General features: G+C 40.7%; 1 long non-coding RNA gene across 1 annotated transcript in view; it reads left to right on the top strand.

Moving 5' to 3' along the window:
- LOC110133166 (uncharacterized) overlaps window positions 1-5,634 on the top strand; it is a 50,241-nt gene extending 44,607 nt beyond the window's left edge. Inside the window, exon 6 of the long non-coding RNA XR_011483258.1 lies at window positions 729-5,634. This is a non-coding gene — a long non-coding RNA (uncharacterized lncRNA). The remainder of the gene's footprint in view (window positions 1-728) is intronic.
- Window positions 5,635-21,704: the final 16,070 nt, after the last annotated feature.

Here is a 21,704-nt window from a genome sequence, read left to right as displayed (position 1 = left end):
CTTTTGTAACAAATCAGAGTTCAGGGTGGCTGAGGAGTGCCTTTTTCCCTTGTGAAGGGTAAGAACAGTTGGAAAGAGGAGGCTGGGAAAGAGAAGGCAGCTCCATGTCAGCCGTGCCTGACAGATCACTTCCAGGAGATGACATGTTTGGTAGCTCAGAATCTGGAAGTGGAGCCTCTTATACTATCTATGCTGTGCACCCTAAGGGTACCTAGATCCCAGCTTGAAGGCTGTGTTTCTGTTTTCATTGTTGTTGTTTAAATTATTTATTTGGCTATGCTGGGTCTTAGTTGCAGCACGTGGGATCTTCCTTGAAGCATGCCCGATATTGCAGCATGTGGTGGGCTCTTAATTCCCTTACCAGCAATAGATGGAAGCTGGGCCTCCTGCACTGGGAGCGTAGGCTCTTAACCACTGGACCACCGGGGAAGTCCCTGAAGATTATGGTTTTAAAAAAAACCTGGATTTTATCCTACAGAACAGTGGTCTCCAGAGTGGAGTATATAAAAGGTACAGAAAGGAAATATTACAAATTCTAATTATACTTGTTAAATGTCATCCTCTTAAGCTCTCTATTTTGGTAGATGTTTATGATTTGTATAAAATAGAAGTATAATAGTGTATAAATAATTTAAAAATAAATGACGTGTGTGTGTATCAGAGGATGTGCAAACATTAGTCTGCTGATAGGCACATGCAATTTAAAAAAGCCTGTGGACTACTTTTAGGGACAGTGAAGAGTCACTGAAGGTTTCCGAGTGAGGGAGTGAAAATGAGCCCCATCGTTGCCTGCATCTGAGAATGAGGAGCAGTGCCGGGCCTGCAGGGAGACACGTGGAGGTACTCCCTCCTTCAGAACTGGCGGCCTGGCTGACAGGTGCAAAAGCAAGTAACAGTAGTGAGTGCTTGGCTAAGCGTGGGGGAACGAAAAGGAATCAGTGTGAGAGAACGTGGAGGGGCTTCTCTGGTGGCTCAGTGGTGAAGAGCCTACCGGCTAATGCAGGAGACTCGGACTCGATCCCTGACTTGGGAAGATTCCACATGCCTCGGAGTAGCTAAGCCTCTGTGTCACAGCTACTGAGCCCACGCGCCCTAGAGCCCACGCTCTGCAACTGGAGAAGCCTCCACAGTAGGAAACCTGAGCACCGCAACCTGAGCACCCCTGCTCTCACCAGCTCGGGGAAAGCCCTCACAGCAGCAAAGACACAGCATGGCCAAAAACAATAAATACGTAATTTCTTAAAAATAAAAAAATGTGGAAAGAGCAGTTGTTTTTTATTGTTTTTAAACATGTATTTCCTACAGAAAGAGCTGAATTTTCAGTAAAGCCCTAAGACGGTGATAGTCTCGCCTTGCTATTTTCGTTTCAAATTCCAAGCATTCTGTTTCATCGTTCCTTTTTCTCCGTCTTTCACCACCAGATTGATGTTTTATTTCTGATTGGGGGGACCATGCTCTTCTGTTCTTAGAAAGTGAAAAAAAGTGAAAGTTAGTTGCAGTCATGTCCGACTCTTTGTGATCCCATGAACTGTAACCTGCCACGCTCCTCTGTTCATGGACTTCTCCAGGCAAGAATACTGGAGTGGGTTGCCGTTTCCTTCTCCAGGGGATCTTCCCGACCCAGGGATCAAACCCTGGTCTCCTGCATTGCAGGCAGAGTCTTTGCCAACTGAGCCACTTAGGGAAGCCTTGCCACACTATTTTCATTTCAGATTCCAAGCATTCTATTTAGTCTTTCGTTTTTCTCCATCTTGAACCACCAAATTTATGTTTTATTTCTGATTGGGGTGGGGATCATGCTCTTCAGTTCTTAGAATACCTAAAAGCTGAGAGTTTGTGATTAAGAAGGGTTATCTATTGTATTGGTCTTTCAGAAGATATCAACATAATGGTTAAAATGTCCAGGGAAAAAGGAGGTTAGGGGAGTAACTTCAGTAGCTTCTCCATATTTAGAAATTCTACTGTGATCAGAAGTTCCCAAGAGAGAGGCATTTTTAAAAGTTCCCAAAGAACATCATAATAAGGCATAATGATACCTTAACAGTTGTGTATAATAGATGCATTCTCAAAGGATTTTCATGGTATTATCCTTGCATTCTCACTAGTTATGTCTGTTTTGAGTGTGAAGGTGATAAAAGAGGTCCAGAAGCATCCCAGGCTCCATCTGAATGGGAGCTTAGACTTCCTGAAAAACAAAAACACTGTTGGAAAAGAATCCTGGAACATTCGTCCAGATGCTTACTCCGACCCCTCCCTACTCATAGTAACACCATAGTTTTTTTTTTTTTTAATATTGGTTTTATTGCATCATTTTAATGATTAGAATGCCAGATATAGTGGATATAAATATGAAAAGAATAACATTTTTACAAATAATACTTTGCTGCTACACTATTGAATAATTAGTGGAGGTTGCAATTATAGTACAGCTTTAAATAACATTCTCATAATGGATTTAACACAATGAACCAACCAGGGCCTAAGGTTTAAAGTTCTGCAAAGAGAAATCTGGGACAATGTGAAAACTCAGAAAGTTCATCCTTCAGCTACGTGCTTCTTTTAACCGTAAATCCAGCGACAGAAACATTCACAAAACTTGCAGCGACACCTGATGAGAGATCTTTTAAGAAACAGGCAAAATAATAATATGGAAACTTGGGTTAGTTTCCCAGGTAGACTCGTTCCATCCCATCCCTGTCTAGTCCTATCCTTACCTGAGAACGCTGTACCTGAAGTGCATTATTATGTATCCATAGGCGTTGTTTTAGCCATTTAACAGAAGAAAAAAACAAGACTTGGGCAAGATAAATATACTTGCCAGTACACAATTGCTAGGTGGCAGACTTAGAATTCAGCTGATGTCTGTTTTACTCAAAGCCTATTTGACTGCCTGGGAGGCAATTGATAATTTTTGATGGGAGAGTCTCAGTAGTGTGGTAGAGTAGAAGACAGATAACACAGGGTTTGGTCACTCATTATTCAAATATTTATTGAGGAGGGTGGGACTTCTAGGTGTGGTAGAGTGAGGAGGTGGGCAAATCAACTCTCCCAAAAAACAACTACAAAGTTGGAAAAAATTGATGAGGACAACCATTTTAGGACCTTGAAAATTGACCAAAGGCATAGAATAATATGAGAAGTGTTTGTGTTTGAACAATTGCTGAAATGTAGTAATAACAGTGGGAATCTGTGACACGCTTGCTTGAGGGTGCTCCCATTTTCCAGCTCTGCCACCAGCCTAGTCACCATGGAGATTTTGCCAGAGGTGGGGATACTGTGAGGACTGGCAGCTTTGCTGCCAGAGTCAGAGGGCTCACTTAATATGGAGCAGGAGAGGACCAATGGTTCTACTAACCCAAGATTGTAGTTGTGGTTGGGGGAAGAGTATTCCTGGCTGAGGTGTGTACATTTGCAGCCGAGAACAGAGGGCCTAAGATAGCCACATACTCCTGGCTGACCTCGAGGATTTGTACATGGAGGAGCTATGAAAGGGCCCAAAGGAAAGTAAAAGTAAAAACTCAAACAGGATTGAAAACAGCCTGAACTTTAAACGTGCTCCCCTGCCCACACCCATTACCAGAGGACAGAAGCCAATTTCTGTCCGAACACTAGCTAACCATTAGGCTACTTAGACACAGGGATGACCCCTAGGAAGCCAGACTTGAAAAGTAAAAACAAGAGAAAATAAACTGAGCAGAGATATCAATAGCCATACCTTTCAAAGGGGACAGATTTAACTGATTTAACTAAAGCAAGTTACTAAACACACAAACACAGAAGATAGCCTGGAGGGAGAAAAAATTGGAGTCCAGAGTTGTTACAGTACAGTATTTAAAAATCTAGCTTTCAAATAAAATATGCAAAGAGGTAGGAAAGTATGACCCATTCTGAGGAAGAGCAAAAATCAGTAGAAACTCTCTCTGAATGTCCCCAGAAGTTGGATTTAGCAGGCAAAGATATCAAAGCAGTTATGTTCAAAGAACTAAAAGAAATTGTGTTTAAAGGAAAGTAGGACAGTAATATTAATAAATGAAGATACTCAATAAGAAAACACATTATTTAAAAATTTTTAAATGACTAAAAATGTAGAAATAAGCAATACTTGAAAAATTTTCTAGGAGTAGAAATAAGCAATACTTGAAAAATTCACTAGGAGGGCTGAAAAGCAGATTCAAGATAGCAGAGAAAAAGAAGCAGTGAAATTTGAAGAGAGAGCAATAGAAATTATCTACTGAAGAACAGGAAGCATGAGAATGGAACAAAAGTGAACGGAGCCTCAAGACACTTGTGGGACAACAGACCAACATACATGTAATGGAAGAGGAAAGAGAAGGTTAGAAAAAAAATTTGAAAAAATAATGTCTGAAAACTTGGCAAATTTGATTGAAAACATTAATCTACACAGGCATGTAGCTCAACCAACCCAACTAGGATAACTACAGAGATCCACACCTAAACACAGTATGCAAACTGTTAAAAACAAACAACAAAAATCTTTAAGGCATCAAAGGAAAACCACCATCATGTACAATGGAACATCAGTGTCATTACTAATTTCTCATCTGAAACAACGAAGGCTGGAAGGCAGTAGAATGGAATATTCAAAGTGTGAAAGACAAAACTACCAAGAATTTTTTTTCAACCAAGAATTTTATATCCCACAAAGCTTCCTTCAAAAATGAAAGAGAAATTAAGACAAACCCAGATAAGCAATTTTGAGGAACCTGCCCTCAAGAAGTGCTAAAAGGAGTTCTTCAGGCTGACAGGAAAGGATATCAGATGGTATTAATAACTCAAATCCAAAGGAAGAAATGAATAAATAAAAATTTTTAAAAAGAAGAAATGAAGAGCACTGGAAATGGGTTAATATAAAGGATTATATAGTGCTATAGCTCTGTACTAAATATTTTATAATACCCTATAAGGGAAAAGAATCTGAAAAAGAATATATATGTATATTTCTGAGTCAGTTTGCTGTCTACCTGAAACTAACGCAACACTGCAAATCAATTATACTTGAATGAAAAAAAGACAATATAAATATATATTTCTTGTTTCTTCACAAAACGTCTTTTAAAAATATGAAATTGTATGAAGCAAAAATTACAACACTATACTGATGAGTCACAACATGTGAAATAATATGATACCTAATAATATATTGGGTAGTATAGATGTAACTATAGGATAAATAATATTAAGTGTTAATATGAAGATATATTTGAGATATTAAATATATATTTAATATATATTAAAGCACAGAGGAAGGTGTGGGTAGAGTTGTATTGGACCAAAGTTTCTGTATTTTCCTGAAAGTAAGTTAGTATTAATCTGCAATAGATAGTAGTGAGTTAAGATGTATTTTATAATCTGTAGAGTAACCATTAAGAAAATAATTTTAAAATATATGGTAAACCTACATAAGACTTAAATGGGACACAAAATATTTATTTAACACAAAAGTGGCACTGGTTCAGAGTGGTATAGTGGAGATAATGAAAAGTGGAAATGCAGTAGATGTGTTTCCAGGTAGAGCTAATGGGATTTGCTGACATACTGATAGGAGTGATAGTAAAAGAGTCAGTGATGACTCCAAAGTTTTGGGCCCAGGTGACAGGAAGAATGACATTGCAATTAATTGAGATGGGAAAGGGAGGAGCATGTTTAGGCAGAAAGATGAAGAATTTAGGTTTAAGAATCTATTAGATATCTAAGCAGAGAATTCCACAGGCAGTTGGATACATGGGTCTGCAATTCTGGACAGCATTCTCAGTTGGTGACTTATGTACCTACTGGACTTCCTGGGTGGCTCAGGCAGTAAAGCGTCTGCCTACTATGTGGGAGCAACCCGCTCCAGTATTCTTGCCTGGAAAATCGCGTGGATGGAGGAGCCTGGTAGGCTATAGTCCATGGAGTCGCAAAGAGTCGGAAATGACTGAGCGATTAAACTTTCAAGTATCTATCGGTGTACAGTTCAGTTCAGTTCAGTTACTCAGTCATGTCTGACTCTTTGTAACCCCATGGACTGCAGCACACCAGGCTTCCCTGTCCATCACCAACTCCCAGAACTTGCTCAAACTCATATCCATCGAGTCGGTGATGCCATCCAACCATCTCAGCCTCTGCTGTCCCCTTCACTTCCTGCCTCCTATCTCCCAGCATCAGGTCTTTTCCAGTGAGTCAGTTCTTTGCATCAGGTAGCCAAAGTATTGGAGTTTCAGCTTCAGCATTAAGTCTTTCCAGTGAATATTCAGGACTGATCTGCTTTCGGATTGACTGGCTTGATCTTGCAGTCCAGCGGACTCTCAAAAGTCTTCCCCAACAGCATAGTTCAAAAGCATCAATTGTCAGCACTCAGCTTGCTTTATAGTCCAACTCTCACATCCATAAATGACTACTGGAAAAACCACAGCTTTGACTGGACAGACCTTTGTTGGCAAAATAATGTGTCTGCTTTTTAATATGCTGTCTAGGTTGGTCATAGCTTTTCTTCCAAGGAGCAAGCGTCATTTTTTTTTTTTTTTTTTTTGAGCAAGCATCTTTAATTTCATGGCTGCAGTCATCATCTGCAGTGATTTTATCACAGACAGAAAATAAAGTCTGTCACCATTTCCATTGTTTCCCCATCTATTTGCCATGAAGTGATTGGACTGGATGCTGTGATCTTAGTTTTTTGAATGTTGAGTTTTAAGCCAGCTTTTTCACTCTCCTCTTTCACTTTTATCAAGAGCTCTTCAGTTCCTTTTCACTTTCTGCCATAAGGGTGGTATCATCTGTATATCTGAGGCTATTGATATTTCTCCCAGCAATCTTGATTCCAGCTTGTGCTTTATCCAGCCTGGCATTTCACATGATGTACTCTGCATGTAAGTTAAATAAACAGGGTAACAGTATACAGCCTTGACATACTTCTTTCCCAATTTGGAATCAGTCTGTTGTTCCTTGTCCAGTTCTAACTGTTGCTTCTTGACCTGCCTACAGATTTCTCAAGAGGCAGGGAAGGTGGTTTGGTATTCCAATCCCTTGAAGAATCTAACACAGTTATGATCCACTCAGTCAAAGGCTTTGGCATAGTCAATAAAGCAAAAGTAGATGTTTTTCTGGAACTCTCTTGCCTTTTAGATGATCCAACGGATGTTGGCAATTTGAGCTCTGGTTCCTCTGCCTTTTCTAAATCCAGCTTGAACATCGGAAGTTCTCAGTTCATATACTGTTGAAGCCTGGCTTGGAGAAGTTTGAGCATTACTTTGCTAGTGTGTGAGATAAGTGCAATTGTGTGGTAGTTTGAACATTCTTTGGCATTGCCTTTCTTTGGGATTGGAATAAAAACTGACTTTTTCCAGTCCTGTGGCCACTGCTTTTCCAAATTTGCTGGCATATTGAGTGCAGCACTTGAACAACATCATCATTTAGGATTTGAAATTGCTTGCTTTATTTGTAGTGCTTCCCAAGGCCTACTTGACTTCACACTCCAGGATGTCTGGGTCTCGGTGAGTGATCACACCATCGTGGTTATCCGGGTCATTAAGACCTTATTGTTTAGTTCTTCTGTGAATTCTTGCCACCACTTCTTAGTCTGTTCTGCTGCTTTTAGGTCCTTACCATTTCTTCCTTTATCATGCCCATTCTTGCCTGAAATGTTCCCTTGATCTCTCCAGTTTTCTTGAAGAGATCTCTAGTCTTTCCCATTGTACTGCTTTCCTCTACATTTTTTCATTGTTCATGTAAGAAGGCCTTCTTATCTCTGCTTGCTATTCTCTGGAACTCTGAATTCAGTTGGGTATATCTTTGCCTTTCATACACAAGTGGAAATATTGACCTTTAATTAGAGCATGGACAGTTTATTGTCAGAAGCTCGAAGACAGGCAGAAGTGTGTGGGACAATCACAAATGGGTAAACGGTTAAGAAGAATTATCCCAAATTTTGCAATTGTGCTAACAGGATTACTGGATATCTTTTTAGTGAAGAGCTGGGCTCTGTCCAGCAGGCCCTCTGGGGATTGTCTCATTTTCTAAGGGCAGCCACCTTTGCTTGACTTTCTACTTATTACTGATTAGGATTGGTTTTTTTTTAGATTTTTTTTTTAAAGGTATATTTATTTATTTTTGGCTGAGCTAGGTCTTCGTTGCAGTGCGCTGGCTTTCTCTCGTTGTGGCAAGCGGGGGCTCCTCTTTGTTGTGTAAAGACTTCTCAATGGGATGACTTCACTTGTTTCGGAGCACAGGCTCTAAGCGGGTTGGCTTCAGTAGTTGTGGTGCATGGGCTTGGTTGCCCTGCAGCTTGTAGGGTCTTCCTGTATCAGGAATCAAACTCCTGTCCCCTGCATTGTCAGGAGGATTCTTATCCTCTGAACTACCAGGGAAGTCCTGATTAGGATATTTAACAGTCCTGTTTGTTATAGAAAACTTACAGTGATGCACGTAGTGTTCATCCGAGAGAAATACAAATGGTTTTGGCCCTATGGAAAAGATAGCCTCACAGGTTATGATTTTTTTGTTGTTTTCTTTTGAAGGGCATTAGTCAGTTTTGTTTCTACCTAGCAGTCTTATTCTAATATTTTTAAGGTAACTTTTCTGATGAAATATAACAACTCCTGTTCCTTAAATGCTCTTTGCACCAACTTTATCATTTTACTGGTTCCTTAGTCAGTAAATCTTGAGCTCATGTTTAATTCTATATTTATATGTTGTGATTTTAACTTTTTAAAATATATATGTTTATTTATTTATTTGGCTGGGTCAGGTCTTAGTTGCAGCATGCAGAATCTAGTTTCCCAACCAGGGACTGAACCCAAGACCATGCACCAGGAGCTTAGAGTCTTAGCCATTGGACTACTAGGAAGTCCCATGATTTTAACTTTTTGAAAATTATGTTTTAGCCAGAAAAGCATAATATTGGGAGCTTGTATTTTCCCAGTGAATAAAGATGCAAAGTTATGAACTGAGAGTGAGAATGGGAAGAACTTTGGAGGGTTTGAGGATCCAGAAGAAGACGTTAAAAAAAAATGTTCAGGAGAATGGGAAAGTGAAAGGATTTAGGGAAATACAGTATTACTGCTAAGCAATGGGAGGCCCCCTGGAGGTTAGTGATCATGAATTTTAAGTGGATCTGTCAGCCTGCCACAGCCATGCCTGTAGGCAAGGGGTAGGTAGAGATTTAATTAGCTTTGAAGTTTTGCTAAGTGAACATGACAAAGAATGGAACTAGGGAGTTGCAGATGTAAGCAAGAGTGTAAGATTATAGTGATGGACTGTGCAAGGAGAGGTGTGAGGACATACAAGAGTAAAGGACAGTGAAACGGTGGCAAGATTGGCGTCTCCCAGTCTCCTTAAAGGGAAGGATTGTTGGGATTGGTTTTTTCTTACTGGAAAGGTGGAGATGGTGATTGGATGGTGGGATGCTTAAAATGGAAAAATTGACCCCACTGGGGTCAGTGGGGTGGGGATACCTATTAAAGCTAAGAAGTAAATGGGTGGATGGAAAAACCCACAAATTTGAATAAAAGGGAAGAGATACAGGATGGTAACTCAAACAGGAAATGACACTACGGTGGTTTGGGAGTAATTTGTGTAAACAGAGAATTAAGGGTCAAGCAAAGGGGTTAATTAATAAAGCAAGTTCCCAGAGGCTGTAAGCAGGAATGTAAACTAGGACCCAGGTGGGTGGGATTAGTGTTAATAAAATTGGAGGGGACCTTAGTGAGAAAAGTGGGAGGATAATACAAGGAACAAGAAAGACAGTTTGTGGAGGATGGGATGAAAGCTATTGGAGCTCAGATTGAATCCTTTAATCCTATCACTACATTAGGAATCTAGGTCATCTGCTGGGAGTGAGCAGGTAAATGAAGATTAGGAGCTTGAAGGATACAGAAGCAATGGGGAGCACCTCTTTCCTTGGGAAAGGAGGAGTAAAAGATGGATAAGAGTCATACAGTGGTGAGGGGTGAAGACTGAGAGAATTTCAAGTCTTCCAGGAAGGTGATAGATTAGCTTAACTTCCTGTGTCTCTCTGTAAACGTGGAAAGCACAATGAGCTACTTCTATGGGTTGATTTATATAATGTAGCAGATTACAAAATTGATCACATAGAAACAATGGTACTTTAAATCATTCTTGAGCTCCAGATACAGACCCCCTGACTTACTAAACCTACTTGTTTGTTCTGATGGTGTCCAAAACTCTCTACTGGAAGGCCAAAAGTAATCTAGCTTCAGCCTCTTATAAAAATAAATAAATAAACAGAAGTAACCCCGACCCCCACACCTCTGGTATTTCCTATTATTATTGCCCACCTAGGCTCCAGAGACAGGAAATTCAGAGCCTTTTCCTATTCCTCACTCTCCAATCCAATTAGACACTAATTTCTACAAATTCTACATTGTAAATGCCTCTAAAAGTTTGATGCTCCTATTGGGACTAATTATAAACTGTTGTGAAATAACAGTCATATTTTATGTCAAGACAAGAAAAATCTAAACATAAAAAATTCTTTCTGCCTGTTGTCCTCCCCTTCCACTGTACATTGTGTATCTACATCATGATTGACTAAACCTCCCCCATCAGCAGGAATACCTGCTCAGCCATAAAGAGAAACCTCCTAGCATCAACAAGACAACTCCTTAAAAGATAACATTCTTTCTTGAGCTTGTAAAGGGTCACATGACCTGCCACAATGACACCTAGATCTCGACCATGTAAACTGTCAGTAATACTTCATTTAGTGTACAGCCCTCTGTCTAAAAAAACTTACATATTGTACCTTGACTTCTAATGGACAGAAGAGTTCTCAGAGCTTTTCTGAGTTGTGCTTTCTGGGTTATGACCCTCAAATTTGGCTCAAATAAAATTTTCCATTCCTTTCTTAGATTGATTGACTAATTTTTCATTGACACTGTCCAGAATCTTAGGTTTGCATATGTCAAATTGGGACATAAGGGAATGAGGCAGATTAGTTGTGTTCTAACTCTGGCATAGAGGAAACTAACTCTCTCAGATTAAATTCCTTGGATGGCTAAACTGTAATGGGCTTACAGTCTCCAGTTCCAATTTGTACAGGAGCACAATATGTGGTCTCAATACATGGGGCCTTCTCACTTCCCTGGTGGTCTAGCGGCTAACACACTTAAGGTCCCAATGCAGGGAGCCTGGGTTCAATCCCTGGTCAGGGAACTAGATCCCACGTGCCACAACTAAAAATCCTGCATGCTGCCACTAAGACCTAGTGCAGCCAAAATAAATATTAAAGAAAGAAAGAAAAGAAACAGCAACATACACTTAAAAAAAATTACTTGAAATGTGTTAACACTTGAAATGTCTTAAAATGTGTCTCTAGTCTTGACTTCTTTCCTCAAGACGGTTTTGAGTCTCAGTATCCTTTTCTGCCACTGGGCTGTTGTCAAGCTCTCCTAGTTCTACCGAGGCTAGATTCCCTAATGTAGAAACTTGAGGATTTGTGTTGGAAGTCCTGGTCCCTTTCCACCCTAGGATTCTTATGCATATTGATTCATTGCCTCCTTAAGTTCTCGACTTGATGTCTGATTGGCATCTCATCCTCACCGTATTCAAAGCAAACCATGAGCTTCCTGTTCCTTACCACCCTTAGACCTGCTACTTCCAAACTGTTCCTCATCTTAGTATCAACTCCGCTTGTCCAGTTGTTCAGACCCCAACCCTTGGGGTCACTCTTAAAGTTTTACAATTTTATTTTATGTATTTATTTTTGGCTGCACTGGGTCTTTGTTGGTGCATGGGCTTTCTCTAATTGCAGCGAGCAGGGGCTACTGTCTAGTTGCAGTGTATGGGCTTCTCATGGTGGTGGCTTCCCTTGTTGCAGAGCATGGGCTCTAGGCCCTGTAGGCTCCCCAGTTGTGGCTTCAGGGCACTAGAGCAGGGCTCAGTGGTTGTGGCACATGGACTTAGTTGCCTGTGGCATGTGGGGTCTTCCCAGGTCAGGGATCAAACCCGTGTCCCCTGCAGTGAAAGGTGGATTCCTAGCTGTTGGACCAGCGGGGAAGCCCCGGTTAGGGGGTTCATTCTTGAATGTTTTTTCACAACCCCCATCCAAGCGATCAGAAACTCCTAACCAGAATCGGGCCGCATCTCATCATCTCCTCTGCTGCTGCTCTGCGTTCCTGCTCAGATTATTACAGTAGCCGCTTAATTGGTCACTTGCTTCGATTCTTACCTCCCTACAGTCTACTCTAAGCATAGAGGCCTGAGTGACCCTGCTAAAACAAATGTCTAATTGTATCATGACGTTGGGCCAATGACTTCCAACCTCATGCAGAGAAAAAGCCAAATTCCTTATGGTAGCCTCTAAGGACCTACACAGTCTGGACTTCACTCTCTCTCTAACCTTTTCTTCTGCTTTTTCCCTCATTCTCACTCTCTAGCCATTTCCTCTGCCTGGAATGCTCTTCCCCCAGACAGTCACATGGCTCAGCTCTTCCTTCAAGTCAGAGAGGCCTTCGTGCCACATTAGCTGAAACAGCACTCTTTACTCTCTAGCATCCTCACTAGATTTCATTTTTCTTGCTATGTCACTTCTCTTCCCCAATTGCAGTCTGATCTCCTCAGAGGCTTTGTCTTCTCCTTAATTCCTAGTACAGTGCTTAGTACACACTAGGGGCCAGATAAATATATGTTGTGTAAAACAAAGAATAATGTAATTTTGCATTTCTAGAAAATCTTTATGTTTTCAGGGCACTATGTAAAGTAACTAAATTGTATAAGGAAACTTAGAAGCTATGTTTTATTTTACAAATGATGAAACTAAGATCCATTCAGTAAGTTGTGCTAGAACTGGAATCTAGATCTCCCAACCCTCAATCCAGGGATCTACTTATTCAGAGATCTGTTTTAGATCAGTTATTATCCTCACACTGCCAATGGGGAAACTCAGATGCAATACAGGAAGGGACCTTACCAAAGGTCATGTTATCTATTCACACTAGAAACCAGAATTCCCAGTTCCTAGTAGTGATAATGGCTTTGAGAGTTTACATTCTTGTTGCTGAGGAGTCAATAAAGTTGTTACTTCAATAGGTTATTTTTCTAGTCTTTGCCTTCCCAACCTGCCAGCATCTTTCACTTTGTGTTTTACTCTGTCTTTGTCTATAGAGGTCAGAATGCTTCTGTTGCTGTCTCAGTCAGTTCAGTCACTCAGTTGTGTCCAACTCTTTGTGACCCCATGGACTGCAGCATACCAGGCTTCCCTGTCCATCACCAACTCCCGGAGTTTACTCAAACTCATATCCATCCAGTCAGTGATGCCATCCAACCACCTCATCCTCTGTCTTCCCCTTCTGCCTTCAATCTTTCTCAGCATCAGGGTCTTTTCAAATGAGTCAGTTCTTCACAAGAGGTGGCCAAAGTATTGGTTTCAACATCAGTCCTTCCAATGAACATTCAGGACTGATCTCCTTTAGGATGGACTGGTTTGATCTCCTTGCAGTCCAAGGGACTCTCAGAAGTCTTCTTCATCACATTTCAAAAGCATCAAGTCTTTGGCATTCAGCTTTCTTTATAGTCCAACTCTCACATCCATACATGACTCCTGGAAAAACCATAACTTTGACTAGACAGACCTTTGTTGGCAAAGTAATGTCTCTGCTTTTTAATATGCTGTCTAGGTTGGTCATAGCTTTTCTTCCAAGGAACAAGTGTCTTTTAAGTTCATGGCTGCAGTCACCATCTGCAGTGATTTGATCACAGACAGAAAATAAAGTCTGTCACTGTTTCCATTGTTTCACCATCTATTTGCCATGAAGTGATGGGACCAGATGCCATGATCTTAGTTTTCTGAATGTGGAGTTTTAAGCAGGCTTTTTCACTCTCCTCTTCCACTTTCATCAAAACGCTCTTTAGTTCTTCTTTGCTTTCTGCCATGAGGGTGGTGTTATCTGCATATCTGAGGCTATTGATATTTCTCCCAGCAATCTGATTCCAGCTTGTGCTTCATCCAGCCCAGCGTTTCACATGATGTACTCTGTGTAGAAGTTAAACAAGCAGGGTGACAATATGCAGCTTTGATGTACTCCTTTCCCTATTTGGAAACAGTCTTTTGTTCCATGTCCAGTTCTAACTGTTGCTTCTTGACCTGCATACAGATTTCTCAGGAGGCAGGAAAGGTAATCTGGTATTTCCGTCTCTTTAAGAATTTTCCAGTTTGTTGTGATCCATATAGTCAAAGCCTTTGGCATAGTCAATAAAGCAGAAGTAGATGTTTTTCTGGAAGAAAAACTTTGTGGAACTACTTTTCAGAAGTAGATGTTTTGCTTTTTCGATGATCCAATGGATGTTGGCAATTTGATTTCTGGTTCCTCTGCCTTTTCTAAATCCAGCTTGAACATCTGGAAGTTCTCAGTTCACATACTGTTGAAGCCTGGCATGGAGAATTTTGAGCATTACTTTGCTGGTGTGAGAGAGGAGTGCAATTGTGTGGTAATTTGAATATTCTTTGGCATTGCCCTTCTTTGGGATTGGAATGAAAACTGACCTTTTCCAGTCCTGTGGCCACTGCTGAGTTTTCCAAATCTGCTGGCATAATGAGTGCAGCACTTTCACAGCATCATCTTTTAGGATTTGAAATAGCTCAACTGGAATTCCATCACCTGCACTAGCTTTGTTCATAGTGATGCTTCCTAAGGCCCACTTGACTTTGCATTCCAGGATGTCTGGGTCTAGGTTGGTGATCACACCATTGTGGTTATCTGGGTCATGAGGATCTTTTTTGTATAGTTCTTATATGTATTTTTACCACCTCTTCTTAATATCTTCTCTTCTGTTAAGTCCCTACCATTTCTGTCCTTTATTGTGCCCATCTTTGCATGAAATATTCCCTTGGTATCTCTAATTTTCTTGAAGAGATCTCTAGTCTTTCCCATTCCATTGTTTTCCTGTTATTGTTGCTGTTTAAGCATTAATAAATAACCACTACTTTCAACCTAGACAGCATATTAAAAAGCTTTAGAGACATTACTTTGCCAACAAAGGTCCATCTAGTCAAAGCTATGGTTTTTCCAGTAATCACGTATGTATGTGAGAGTTGGACTATAAAGAAAGCTGAGCACCAAAGAATTGATGCTTTTGAACTGTGGTGTTGAAGAAGACTCTTGAGAGTCCCTTGGACAGCAAGGAGATCCAACCAGTCCATCCTAAAGGAAACTAGTCCTGAATATTCATTGGAAGGACTGATGTTGAAGCTGAAACTCTTAATACTTTGGCCACCTGATGTGAAGAACTGACTCATTTGAAAAGACCCTGATGCTGGGAAAGATTGAAGGTGGGAGGAGAAGAGGACGACACAGACTGAGATGGTTGGATGGCATCTCTGATTCAATGGACATGAGTTTGAGTAAACTCCGGGAGTTGGTGATGGACAGGGAGGCCTGGCAAGCTGCAGTCCATGGGGTCGCAAAGAGTCGGATGTGACTGAGCGACTAAACTGAACTTTTCCTTGTACTTGGACTTCATCTTCTTTGACTTCCTTAACAATGTGCTTGGGCTTTCTGGGTGGCACCAGTGGTAGAGAACCCACCTGCCAGTGCAGGAGACAGAAGAGACATGGGTTCAATCCCTGGGTCAGGAAGAACCCTTGGAGGAGGATATGGCAACCCGTTCTAGTATTCTTGACTGGAGAATCCCATGGACAGAGGAGTCTGTGGCCTACTGTCCTTGGGTTACAAAGAATCGGACATGACTGAAGCGACTTAGCACGCATGCAACAATGTACTTGGGGTTAGGCTGTGGCTTTGTTCAGTCTGCTGTAACAAAATCCCATAAACAGGGTGGCTTATTAACAACAGAAATTTATTTCTCACAGTTCTGGAGGCTGGAAGTCCAAGTTCAAGGTGCCACCGTAGTCAAATTCCAGTGCAGACCCTCTTCCCAGTTGTAGACTGCCATTTTATCCTTGTATCCTCAAATGGCAAGAGTGCTCTCTGGGTCCCTTTTATAAGGGCACTAATTCCATTTATGAGAGCTCCACCTCACGACCTAATTATTCCCCCTTAGCCCCACTTCCAAATACCGTTATGGTGAAGGTCAGGATTTCAACGTCTGAATTAGGTCGGGGTTGGTTGGGGGATAGGGGTGGGGGACGGAATACATTCAGTCCATTGCAGGCTCCCTGGGCCCTGATCAGAGGCCATGAAACCCCTCAATTCAATTAAGCAAACCAGCATCAAGGAAACAGGTTTCATAGCTTGTTAGGTGACCTACATTCCAGGTTATTTTTTTTTTCCTCTTTGAAATAACTATAGTTTGTTTACTATCTGTTGTTTCAGGCACAATAAAGGGAAAGAGCAGCCTGAATGTAAAATTTGTTTCTTTGTTTCGAACACAAAGAATTTCCTCCTTCTCTTTTTCTTTTTCCCACAGTGTGTGAACCTGGCTCTGTCCCTTGGGTTCAGTACAAATAAACGGAGCTGCTGAGGGAACAGGGTAAGCAAGCTGATTTTTGTAGTTACAGGCTGTTCCACATAACCCATTTACAAGGTCAGTAGGGACCACAGCTTACCAAAACAAAGAGGTATGTAATTTTAAATGAGGAACTCTTGATCGATCAGAAACAAGAAAAGACCTTCCAGGGTTCCTAAATGGTTTATATTCCTGACTGTAATGCAACAAAAAATTGCTGGAGGGTAAGGAAAAAGGAAGACAGACTAGAGGATCAGAATATTAAAGTGCCGTAAAAATAGAGTGCTGAGTACGGCCGTGTCTGTTAGAACTCTGGACCAGCCTCTTTCCTTCATTGTGTTCTTATAACTGAATGGGATCATTACAGGTTTGGATGATTTGGAGAAATAAGCATGTAATTAAAGTTGTAGATATAAAAGTGGTTTCATATGGATGTTTTTAGAGAGAAGAACAGTGGTTAAGAAATGAGAGCCTTAAAACCAGCCTCCTGAGGAAAGGGCTGAGAATCCCAGAGAGGAAGGCTGGACTGCAGGCAGCATGGGCCAGCATGTGCCTTTAGATAAGTTCCTTCAACCTATCAGCCTCAATTTTCTCTTCTGTAAAGTGGAGGTAACAGTAGTTGCTACCTCATAACCTCATAGACTTATTGTGACAGGTAAACAAGTGAAGGTGTGTAAACTCTTCATCCAGAGGGTGGAAGCTGAGTGGTGACACTGGTCCTGGAGGTGGGATGCTGGGGTGGAGTGTGGCTAAACAGGAGTTGGGAACTTTTATAATCCAAGAAATAAAAGGATTGGAAAAGAAGATGTTGATTGGGATTGGAGGGGCTAAGAGGTAGTAACCCTTTCGTAATTCCGAAAGCTGAAATTGGGAGGAGAAGCCAAGCTGGGCTTCTGGGCTTTGGCTGGCTATGAGGAGAGCAATGAATCAAACTCTGAGACAAAAAAAAAAAAAAAAAAATCTTTTTTTTTTTTTTAATATCAGAACTCTAAAGAACTAAGAGAAATGTCCCGATTTGGACTAGAGTGGAAGTAGGGGCAATGGAAAATGTTTTAACAACCAGCTGAGAGTGGAGATGAGAGCCTAATTTGTAGTATTCACCAATTTCCATGATGTAAATACAGCTATCATTGCTGATTTCAAGCTGCCAATCCAATGTCTAACTGGCTCACCAAATTCCTAAAAATCTAAATTGTTGGCTCTAGTAGCCTCTCTCACACACCAGTGAGTAGGAGGATTAGTATTACAAAAGAATCATACGGGGTTCAGATTAGGGAGCAGCCCACTGATTTGAAGTGGGAGAAACAGACCCTGGAAAAGGCCAAATGCTTTCAGCGAAATTTAATAATGGGCTTCCCTGGTGGCTCAGATGGTAAAGAATCTGCCTGCTATGAAGGAGACCCGGGTTTGAGCCCTGGGTTAGGAAGATTTCCCTGGAGAAAGGAATGAAAACCCACTCGATGGAGAAGGAAATGGCAACCTACTCCATTATTCTTGCCTGAGAAATCCCATGGACAGAGGAGCCTGGCAGGCTACAGTCCACAGAGTTGCAAAGGGTCAGACACAACTTTAGTGAGTAAACAACAACAAATAAATGTCCAGTGATATCTTTAAAAAAAAAAAAAAAAAGAAAACCCACTCGAATATTCTTACCTGGAGAATTCCATGGACGGTAGAGGAGGGGTGGGGGTGGGGGGGGCCTGGTATGCAGTAGCACATGGGGTCTCACACTTTTACTTCACTTTTTCACCTGAGTAACACGAGACTCTTTTACCTCTAATTTCCCAACTGTGTATAATTTATGCAGTGGTACTCCCTCGAATTGAGGTACTACTGGACTAATTAGGTAGGAAAAAACAAGTACTTGGTGTACTTGAAAATGGTCGGCTCTGTGTCCTGGGAGGAGGTAAAAAGATATCAGGAAAGTGAAAGAGGAAAGATTATCCTAAGATTCATAGTCTCTGAGTAAACCCCCCACCATCTCAGCTGCTGGCAAGAAGGTACAGTCACAAGGAAAGAAGTTTCTCAGGGGCCTTTCCACTTTGGGCTGCCAGGGGCTTTTTAGGTACATGAATAAATAAAATTATTAAATAAACATTGCCATAAATAGAGTTCCAGACTCCAGGATATAGTCTACTTACTGGAATAATAATGTAGATGATTGGAGAATATGAATAGTTCTTTTTAATTTTCTGCAAGAGTATATTACCTGTCTATTCTGAAGGGACAGAGGAGGAGAATCAAGGAAACGGTTTTTAATTACAGGAAAGATCAGAAAAAGCTTAAGAAGGATTGGCTCTGGGATATAAAGTGGGGATACAGGAGAAACACAACCTACTCAGTTGCTTCATTTGGTCACTGTGAGGAAATGACCCCCAAATACAGTATTTTTAGGGATTATAAGGCAGATTCGAAAAAGCCATGTGATGTCTCAGTGGAAATAAAATGTGGAATTTCAGAGATGAAAGCCAGTCTTCTGTGGTAGTCTCACAGAATGGAGCTTGCATTTCACATAAAGTCCTAATGGAAGAGAAGGCCAAAACCCTGCTCCAGTCATGAGGGAGGAGAAATTCAAAATAGTGTATAAGTAAGTTATGAAGGTTGTAAATATTTGCAGAGAAAGAACAGTAAGTGAAAGTTAAAGGATCTGAGTATTATTTTTCCCATATTACCTAGAAGATAATAGGCTCTTCTCTATTTACAAGGGGTAAAGAGAAGGGGAAAAAGTGCTTCAAAATACATACATTTTATTATTATTTTATGCAGAGGGCTCTCATGCCCCCTGCATTGGGAGCACAGAGTCTAACCATTGGAGGGTCAGGGAAGTCCCAAGATTTTAAAAATGCTTATCATAAAGAAGGTGGTTGAACATAACTGCGAGGAGTCTTAGCTGTCCTTTGGAGGTCTTGAAAGTAGGACAAATTCTCTTTTTGGTATTATATTAGCCTTGCCTTAAGAAAAATTCAACAAATGACTTCTAGGACGTCCTTTCCTTGTGAACTAGAGCCAGTAGCAGACTAATACAGGGCCAAGAAGTAAAAGAGGCAACTGCCATTTTAGGCATTTGTTCTGGGTTCCACCTCTTGTGGTTCAGAGTAAATTATTTCAAGTCTCAAGACCTTATTTCCCACAGTTCCAAATAAATATCCTTGTTAAAAACCTATTTTTGAAAACTTTTCCAAGGCACTATTCAGTTCAGTTCAGTCGCTCAGTCATGTCTGACTCTTTGTGACCCCATGGACTGAAGCTTGCCAGGCCTCTCTGTCCATCACTAACTCCCATCTCATCCTCTGCCGTCCCCTTCTCCTCCTGCCTTCAGTCTTTCCCAGCATCAGCATCATTTCAAATGAGTTAGTTCCTCACATCAGGTGGCCAAAGTATTGGAGTTTCAGTTTCAGCTTCATCATCAGTCCTTCCAATGAATATTCAGGACTGATTTCCTTTAGGATGGACTGGTTGGATCTCCTTGCTGTCCAAGAGTCTCTCAAGAGTCTTCTCCAACACCACAGTTCAAAAGCATCAATTCTTCGGTGCTCTGGACATGGAACCGGACATAGAACAACAAACTGGTTCCAAATAGGAAAAGGAGTACGTCAAGATTGTATTTTGTCATTCTGCTTATTTAGCTTATATGCAGAGTACATTATGAGAAACGCTGGGCTGGATGAAGAACAAGCTGGAATCAAGATTGCTGGGAGAAGTATCAATAACCTCAGATATGCAGATAACACCACCCTTATGGCAGAAAGCAAAGAACTAAAGAGCCTCTTGATGAAAGTGAAAGAGGAGAGTGAAAAAGTTGGTTTAAAACTCAACATTCAGAAAACTAAGATCATGGCATCCCATCACTTCAAGGCAAATAGATGGAGAAACAATGGTAACAGTGACAGACTTTATTTTCTTGGGCTCCAAAATCACTGCAGATAGTGACTGCAGCCATGAAATTAAAAGACGCTTGCTCCTTGGAAGAAAAGCTATGAACCTAGACAGCGTATTAAAAAGCAGAGACATTACTTTGCCAACAAAGGTCCATCTAGTCAAAGCTATGGTTTTTCTAGTAGTTATGTATGGATGTGAGAGTTGAACTATAAAGAAAATTGAGTGCTGAAGGCACAATTGGAATAGAAAATATTTTGTTCTAAATTGCTATATGAGCACAAAATATCCCTATACATTATTTGTAACATGTAATTTGTAACTGGACAGAAATAAGTTCTTCAATATTACTGGTAGCCTAGCAGAGAAAACAGACTGAAAAACCCAAGGTTTGGTTTTATCTGAATTCACTTCTCTTTACTATATGTGGATCCTATATATGGTGACATAAAGCCCAAGCTTCCCTGAGCTGGAGTAGGTATTCAGTACTTCTTTTCCTAAAGCATTGTAAGACTCCAACAAAAGTCCCATATATAAGAATGTATCTAATGTACTGGTGATTCTAAGAAGACCCTGACTGAAGCATGTTTTCAACTTTGCTCATTTTTGTACAACTCACATGTACAGCAGAAGTCTCAAGTGAGAGTATTTCAGAATATTAGGGCTGGAAGAGGCCTTAGAGCTGACCCTATCCATGCCCCTCATACTGCATACACAAAGTCTGGGGTCCAAGGAGGAGGAGGAGGACCTCTCCAAAGTTATAGTGCCAAAAACGGCAGAGCTCTGGCTCTCTGTTAACAACTCAATGTTTGTGATCAATTCTGAAAACTGTCAGCTAGAAAGTAAGCCTTTCCTCACTCAGTAATTTTTAGACCCATAAAGACCTGTTTACATAAAAGGTTAAAATTTTAACTGTCCACGCAGGAAAAAGATTCCCCACCCCTCCAAAAATGAAATCCAGCAGGGGGGCATAAAACTTAAATATGGATCCCAACTTAAATATGGATGATTAAAATGATTTTCAAATGCAAGAAGATGCATCTTCGTCTCTGAATTTGTCTACCAGCACCACCACCCTGGTGGTGCTTTACTAGGTATATGTACTCTGTATTGTGTATCTCATTTAGAACCTACAACAGTGTATCAACCTACAAGTTATACATTATCCCCATTTTATAAGGGTGGTAATTCAGATATTAAGAAATTTGCTGAAGCAAAATTTGCTAGAAATTTGAAATTTGCTAGAAAGCAAAAAATGCCAGAATCCAAAACAAGGTAATCAGGACTATAAAGCCTTTAAAGACAGTGTGATTTCTCAGGGGCAATCTGCTTGAATGTGAGGAGGAAGGGAGTTAGAGAAAGAAAAAGAAAAGTATTTTGTTAATGAATCATATGAAAACAGAATCTAA

Source organism: Odocoileus virginianus, chromosome 24 (genome assembly GCF_023699985.2).
Source record: "Odocoileus virginianus isolate 20LAN1187 ecotype Illinois chromosome 24, Ovbor_1.2, whole genome shotgun sequence".
Taxonomy (NCBI): Eukaryota; Metazoa; Chordata; class Mammalia; order Artiodactyla; family Cervidae; genus Odocoileus; species Odocoileus virginianus.
Note: the sequence above shows the minus strand (reverse complement) of the source record. Positions and strands in the feature narration are given on the sequence as shown.